This window comes from Argopecten irradians, chromosome 1 (assembly GCF_041381155.1).
Source record: "Argopecten irradians isolate NY chromosome 1, Ai_NY, whole genome shotgun sequence".
NCBI classification, from domain to species: Eukaryota; Metazoa; Mollusca; class Bivalvia; order Pectinida; family Pectinidae; genus Argopecten; species Argopecten irradians.
The window spans coordinates 49,403,936-49,413,125 of NC_091134.1; positions in this window are offsets into that span (position 1 = coordinate 49,403,936).

Here is a 9,190-nt window from a genome sequence, read left to right on the forward strand (position 1 = left end):
CACCCGGTCACATTATACTGACAACGGGCGAACCAGTCGTCCCGCTCCCTGTATGCTGAACGTTAAGCAGGAGCAGAAACTACCACTTTTATAGACTTTGGTGTGTCTCGGCCAGGGGACAGAACCCAGAGCCTTCCTCACAGGAGCGAACGCTCAACTCAAGGCCAAAAGTGAGGCGTTGCCAAGGGAGGCATTAGGAAAAAATAAAGTCAGTTAGGAAGAAGAGAAAATATAAGATCCTAAATTAAGTCGCCTTTTACAATCATGCAATAGGGGCAGCAGGTACAATTCTAACGCCTTACATATATTATTTTTGTCCAAAACAAACACAACAATCATTCTTAATATTCACCGTACCGATCACATGAAGTTCACAATTTGTAGGCTTGGCGTATAACTTTCCTTCGAAAAGACCTTCATAAAATAAAAGCAAAAAATAATGTCTCGCTGTGAGTTTGTTATTTTACACGCTTTATTTGTATTGCCTAGTAGGTAAGCGATTAAAAACAAGTGCGTTAATTACATACAAACGTTTTAAAATTGTTGCATTATTATTACTTTGCTCCATTAGGCACCAATTGTAGCTATAAAGAGGACACCATTATCGGTCTTTTGAGCTACAATATTGCAGACAGAAATCAATGGATTAATTTTATGCAATGCATAGCCATACTGATGATTGGCGACTTTCCCTAGCACCATATAACAGATTGATATCACAAGAAAACAACAAGAGTTGTCTCTCTTTGCTCGTGATTACGGAAGCGTATAATACGCCAAATAAAACATTTTCGTTATCCTGAAAAATATTTTCGTACGTGATCCTAATACGCTTCCGTACGTGATAGATTAGGCCATGGAATATTTTTTGTTATTTTTTTATGAAAGAGGCTTAAAAAAGCTCACGGGTTTTTTGTTGCATTTTTTTTAAACTGAAAACAAACAACTCGGATATCTTATTGTGAACATTACACTATAGTATGTCTCCATTTTATGTTCACAAAGTATTAAATACATTATTCTAAAGTTTGTTTGTTTTGGGTTTTTTTTTTCAATGCCATTACAGTCAATACAATCTTACATGTAACTGAAAAAGGGAGAAGGGATTTTTTCTTTGTTTAATTAACAGTTACCCCCATAAAAATACAAACATTAAGAAAAACTTTAAAAGTCGTTTGCTTAAAGTGACAAATCACTCAGGCTAATTCTTTTACAAAACATTTAACTCAATATATTGACAAATTCCACGTTATTTTTAGTATTTTGATTGATACTGTTGTAACTACAAATCGTTGATTAATACGATTAAGCAGGTACAGTATGTACTCTGTACCCATTCCCGAGCCAAAGTCACGCACGTTAAACAAATGAACTACATAACCACTGAGGAGGTAATAAAATGATTCTTAGGCAAGACAATTCATCTAATAAGGTAAACCACTACTGTCAGAGCGATTTGAGCAGTTCTAGACAAAAGTTGCATTACTCTACGAGCAAGGGACAGGGTTCGGCATACAAGATGTTCAACCACAATGTGTAATGGCGGTCAGCGAGTGAGTTTGAACATTTCACCACCATGGGATTTTCTGACATATCACAGTAAAACCGACTGATCTAATTTCCATTAGAACCGGTTTTTCCCCCGATATATGTACAAATTTTAATGTTGTTTTAGATTGAATTGTCCCATTAATAAATAATGTACTACAAGACAGACATCACTTCCGATGCCAACGACAGTGGTTACACTTTACACTTTCTTTATCCTTCTACGTTATCGAATGTCCATCATTCCATTCTTTAGTTGCTTTCTCCTTGTCATTCCAAGGTTGCGTTCTTTAAAAATACATTTCTCCACCGCCGTCAGCATAGAAAGGATATTTTATAGCTTATTTTATATACGGTGAATATCATAATGAAACAAGAAATATGAGGTATAATGCGTAGATTGAGAGAGAGATAGAGAATGAGTATAGTGTATGTAGATTCTCTTGGTACCTTAATGTGACGTATGTCATTCTGGACGTGTTGTGATCAAAAAAATAACATCAACATGCCCGCCAGACAGCCATGATGAATTTTGTCAATTGGAGTTTGTTACTGATATTCCAGAAAGCACTAAAAGGGATCGTTCTAAATTTATTGGTAGAACCCTTTCGGTCCGTTGGCATATGCAGCTTTGATATTTAAGCTTTTTCCCCAGAAAGAATTTAAGGGATCAAATTGGATATAGGTCCTCCTTAGACCTTCTTGTTGTTCATATTTCATTTTGAATTGTAATAAAATTACGAGCAAAGAAAAGACAAGAAGATAGAAAAGATGATTAATTTTACAGAAATAATCTGTTATTTGTTCTCGGGTGGTTCACGATCTCGTAAAATAACCAGCATTTCTTTTTCTAAGTATACATTCCAAAAAAATGAAATGTTGACATATATTTTAGAGTTTGTAGCATACATTTCTTTTCTATACATGTACCGTATATTCACATGTTCAATGTGCCAATTCCAAGTTTGTAACAATGATGATTGATCTCGGTATCATAAGTTATCATATGTTTTAAAAGTTACAAATGATTTTAGTGTCTTTAAAATTTGATAATTCCTTTGACAACTGCTTGTATAAGAGTCGATAAGAGTCGTTTCCAAAATTAAGAAAGCCAGAGTGGTATCTTGCCACAAAACACTTTTATTTTAGTAAAATATAAACTTTTTTGTTGCTAATTAGTGGACTGTAGCTTTATGTTATGGATGAAAAAAGTATAGAATACTGTAATAAAGACATAAATATAATAGTATATATCCTTGCTTTTATTATGCCCATCAATATATTATTTTTAATCAAAATAATTTGCCGATCATAATATCTCTTTGGCGACGATTTGCTTACACTAAAAATCTCCACGCAAGGTTCATCACTTTATGCGTACGAAAAAGAAATTCATCTTTAAACTACATATCACTAGCTAAGAAAAGTAGTTTTTACTGGGAACTATCCATTGATGAGACATAACCAGTATGTGGTTTACCGTACGCAGTTAATTTGCAACGCAGTTAATTTGCTTTTATAAATTCTAATTAACGTCCTTATTAATAAATCAAATTGTATGATAATATATATTGATACATTTTACTTTATATGTATCTATTAAAATAAACATTACAGTACGAATGATTTTCAGTAATTAACACCAATTTTTATGTTGCAATAAGTTTCTGATCGCAATAAATATTTCTATATGTCAAAGTCCATATAGACTGCAGAATAAATACATTTCTCATATCTCTGTGGCACATCATCTAGTCTGTCTGTGGTCTGGATGTAGTGAACATTTTACCTGGAAACGATGTCCACCTGTAGTGGACACCGTGTTCACACGTAGTGCACTCCGTGTCTACCTGTAGTCTAAATCTTGTGCACTCCGTGTCTACCTGTAGTCTAAACCTCGTGCACTCCGTGTCTACCTGTAGTCTAAACCTCGTGCACTCCGTGTCCACTCGTAGTTCACACCGTGTGCACAATGTGTAACCTTTAGTCTACTACCAACTGTAGTAAAACTTAAGATATCAACATGGCATTCTATTTCGCTTACGTATTCAGGCCTTTCTTACACACATGTGTATTATATATTATGTAAATGGGAATAAATTTTATTTATTCAATAACTTCGTCAATGTCAGTCATGTACTCTTGCGCTCTTTTTTTCGTTTCCTGTTTTCAGAACGGTTCCAAATAGGAACTTTCTCAGCAAATTCCGTCTCCATGTTTGAGAGAAATATAAGTGTTTTCTATAATGGGGTGTTATAAAGAAGTAATGTGTGATAACGATATTTATACGTTAATTGGACATATGGAGCACAGATAAATATTTTGAAATGATCCTACAAAAAGAATACTCATTCATGAAACATGTCCTGACGTCAACACTGTTTTGTGTGTGTCCTAACGATATCCCCCTTCTCTAAAGTCCTCTATACAAGTTGTTCCTGCTCGGCATTTAGCAAGCTCTGTTTCTAAACGAGTTTGGTATAGCTTACAATCAATTCAGAATATCAAAATATGCTAGAAAAGTAGATTTATGGGTATTTTGCTGCATTTCCACGTAGAACTCCTAACGATAACCACGTTTGATCTGCGAGTGAACGATGTTTGTCCTTGAATATTTGAAAAAACGGCACATTCTGTAAGAAATCCATTAACAGCCGATGAATCTTGAATACATTCAAAGTACTTTAGACGGCATTGATAATTAATAAGTTGATTGATAAGATACAAACAGAGGTAAACTTACCGCGAGGCGGGCCTCACGGCAGCCATTACGCACAGGAGTTTGACGTTCTGTCAATAATATATAGCATACATATAAAAATACCCCTATATACTAGGCCTATATAAAAACACTTATATATTATATAGGGGTATTTTTTATATATGTATACTATATATTATTGACAGAACGTCAAACTCTTGGGCATTACGTTGTTTTCTTAATAATGTTTGTGACGTACATTCCCTACCGTGATGAGTGAACTGTCTTCTGTAGAAAAGCAACATTTGCTTCCATCCCCGCACACAACAGCCTGTCTGTCATCTTGACGTCTTGGTCGAAGCGCAACGTTATAATGACTTCATGTAATGGTGACGTCACAATACATTCACGTTCAATTTCGCGCCACTTCAATAGTGCCCGCTTGCCCGTGCCAATCAGAATCCAGCATTCTGTCATGTGATGTACTAATACACTACATGATGTATACTTTGCACTATCGTGGTCTGTTGGGATGAACGCGCACAAGAATATAAATTATATATGCAAAGTTACTTGTGGGTGGGAAAAAAGTCGGAGTACCTGGAGGAAGTCAGGCAGGTGATGACAAGTATGACTCAGTCCTACGATTGAGTTAAGACAATCGTAGTTTAGCGTTGAATGGGATGGTTATTGGTTATTAGAATAACACAACTCAGTGATATTGGTTCGATTCTGCGTAGTAGTATAATGTTATAAGGACATGAGTGCATGGTGTCTGTGATAGAGGGAAGGCAGAGTATCCGAAAAATAGGTCACCGGTCGACTTACGGCCATCAATCTTGAAGACTCTCGACGAAAACCGACTGAGTGGCAGTAAAGTACTTTCACACTTTATGTATTTGTATTTTACGGAAGCGTATTAGGCTATTTTTATTTTCTTACAATTATATATATCGTGTAGACCACATTATTTATTTCATGTTCATTGTATATGCCTTCCTAATGATATTCTTCGATACAGCAGGTGCGTAGCTACCATAGACTCCGGTACTCTCATGCATCCACATCATTTTCATATTCATTTTCGAATTATATAAGAAGCAAGATTTCTCTTTACTTGTATCAGAAATTTAGTATCTATGTCTCTGCTCGCAAGATTATGGTGGCATATTTCTGCCATCGAGTTAGTTTAGGTCGACTTAGGGTAACTCAACTTTGACCAGATAGTTATGTCGGCAAGTCGAGTTATAAGATGACTTTTTGAGATAGTTACGTTGACCAGTCGAGTTATAACATGACTTGTTGAGATATATAAGTCCACATATTCATATTGGAAAGTCGAGTTACACTATCGCGACTGACTATCGTGGATCTCGTCGTAATAAGGTAAGTCAATTTTCCAGGATGTATGATGTAAGTCGACTTGCCGACATAAATATCTCAACAAGTCATGATATAACTCGACAGGTCGACATAAAAGATAGCAATAACTCCCACGAGTATCTATACTCCCAACCAGATTAATTGGTGTATAATCATTTATATTTAAAAGTTAGCTGGTGACATTATATTGTTAGAAATGCAAATGTATTGTTAGTGATCATCTATTTCCATTAATCTTATGGTCACGTGGAGGTCGATATTTATAGCATATCCTTTTATAGAAACATCAACTAATATTAGTTTTGTGACGTCATGGTTGCGTTGATGTTGTACTTTTGAACTCCACTGTGCACTGTTCACCAATCATTTGTTTTACTTAACTTCAATGGGAAATTTAGAAAAGCCCAACAAAAAATTGCTGAACAGGGAAGAAAAGCTTTGTTCATGTCATTGGTCATAAATTTATACGGTTTTTACCTTGCGTCTTATTTCCCCTGAACATGCAAATCATAAAGCTGCCTTTGCATGTGTCAATTGCTTCTGACAAGGTAACGTTGAAACTCAACTTAATATTTTTGATACATATGTCAGTAGTATCTTTAATTATGGAGCTGAAGGCGCCTGACATAGAAAAAATTCATTTAGGTTTTTGTAAACGATTATTGGGCGTTAAAAAAACTACAGCAAACTTTATGGTATACCAAGAATTAGGAAGAATGCCTTTAGAAATAGGGTGAAAACTTAAAATTTTCAAATATTGGATAAAATTAAAACAGACTGACAATTGTGTTTTGAACACTTGCTATAATAAATGTTATAAAATGTAAATTATGTGATATATTCAAGCAGGAATGTAAAGAAAAAATTGATTCGTCTTCAAAGTGTTCATTGACAAGTTTATTGGTCAAAATTTCTGCTTACAACCTTATTTAACAAAACCTATTGGTGATGAATTTAAAAGAAATAACAAAAATACGATTGTCATCTCACAAATTAAACATTGAAACGGGAAGGTATAACAATTTAGAAAGAAATGAAAGAACATGCAGATAAAGTAACAGTGAGGACATTGAAGATGAGTTTCATTTTCTTTAAAATGTGAATGTTATTTAGCTTTAAGAAAGCGTTTTATTAAGAAATATTATTTCATTAGAGTATGTACAAATTAATTCAACTCTTAGAAACAGAGAACAAAAAAAAGTTGTCAAATTTAGCAAAATACATTAAATTAAGTAATAAAATAAGAAGTAATATTTTGTAAGTTAAATATTAGCAAAATCCCTCTACACTAGCCTTATGTATACTTACGAGGGTTGCTTGTGTGTCAGTGTGTATGCAAGTATGGCGAGAGCATGGATGTGAGTGTGGTTTTTGAGTATTGTATTTGTATATATATGTTTGTTTCAAACCGATGAGTCGAAAGGCTCAGGGTAATAAAAGAATTGAATTGATCCAGGGTGCTGTTCTAAGGCCGTCTTTTTTCTTCTTATTAGTAGCCAGCTTGGCCTACCAAGCGGTGTAATGGATTATATTGCCTTGACCACAGGGGGCCAACTCAATGAAAACTGATCTTGTCATACATTTTTTTGTATTTTGAGGATGGACTGATGAGTATATATGACAGTCATGTGATTTTTAAAAAAAAAATACGAGATTTGAAAAATTATTAAAAAATATTTACTATAAAACAGAAGTAAATATCCCGATTTTTTAATAATTTTTCAAATCTCGTATTTTTCGAAAAAAATCATATGACTGTCATATATACTCATCAGTCCATCCTCCAAATACAAAAAATGTATGACAACATCCATTTTCATTGAGTTGGCCCCCTGTGGCCTTGAGATGATTAGTAGCATGCACCTCAAATAATCCTATTGACATTTTCAAAGTTGTTCTAGTTGTAACTTTTACTGTTGCTGACCTTTTATTTTTTTATTTTTTCTGTTACCATGGAAACTCAGTCAAAAATGCCAAATTACAGTTTCTATTTGTTATATTACCTGCTGTTATTTTTTCAGTTTTACAATACTCGCATATATTTATACTTGAGTAATTGTTACATTGACCTTGATGTATTTGGGTTTAATGCAACACTTCGCGGCTCCTTGTCTGTCTCTGTATTAGGCGGGGGAAAACCTATGCCACTGCATCCACATTTTTTAACCCTGGCTACGCCCTTGATACACATTAGGAACGACTTAACGAAATGTCAGAGAGAAAGAGAAAATATACTCAGAGAAGAAGCAAAGGAAAAGCAAGACGGGGAAGAAGGTGATTTTATATACCAAGTCCGCTAGCCACCATGGGATTGGGGGTCGTCCGTCTAGGGTACGCGAGCCACGATGAGATAGAAGGGTCGTCCGGTAGAGAGAAGGAATGACCACGTATAACAATGCCATCATAGAAACTTTTAAAATATTGAAACGAGTAAAGAATGAACTTTAACCATCTACAAATTTAAACAGAACATATCAACCATAATATTTAAGATATGGACATAGAGGTACGTGCAATTCTGTCTGTCACGGTCCATCAACTAAACTATATAATATTCTGCGTTATCATGGTACATCGTGTTAAATTTATATATAAGATATATTATATGTGCTCAATATATATAGGCTCCAGTTTATTATCGTCATAATTTATTGAAGTACTTTACATATCAGGCCTCAGTTATTAAGTTGAATGACTGGTAGGCCTATAGAACGTTCTTTTTCTTGACTTGTGGTAAGACCACTCCGTCGTAGTCGACGATTTTTTGGGGTATGCGCGGAGGCGTGAGGAGGGGGTTAATTACAGTGGTTTTTTTTTAAGTTTTTCAGTGCACTCTTTAAGATAAAAACATTGTCACACGAGTAAATCTTACCCCGATCGTAAGTATATACTTCAGCCATTTTCTAGGTATTTTTGTATCAGACTTTTGAAATTATATAATTGCGTATGTATCAGATTTTCTTACTATTTTATCATTTCTGCTTCGAAAAATAAGCGAAACTAATTTCAAAATACAATATACAAGTAAGTTACATATGAAATTTTGCAATAGTGTAAGCTTATACTGTATATGTTTCTGCGGCAATTAATGATCGAATCTTCAATTCGTTATTTTAAAATAGCCTTTATTTATAAAATCAAACTTTTGTGCAATTTATGGTATAGTTTTCCCAAATTTTAAAATTTAATTCGTCATTTATATAGTTAATTATTTCATCTTAAAATATAACCGATATAGGCTACATTATACATACATGTACATGTATATTGTATACTTTATACACGTGTCCCAACGTTGATGTGATTAATTCACGTACTGGACTATTTCCATGCGTGCATGATAAAATTACATTTTAAAAACAAAATAACCTTAGGCATAAGTCGTATGATTTTCATGTAGAATACTATATTATAGCAGAGACATCTGATTAAAACGTCAGGCCACCTTACGCTTTACAATTATTAGCCTAGCTACATCTACTTGATCATTATCTTTATACAAGGATATGTGCGTGTCACCTATAAATCCTTGCTTTATACAATAAAAGGATTTGAAAC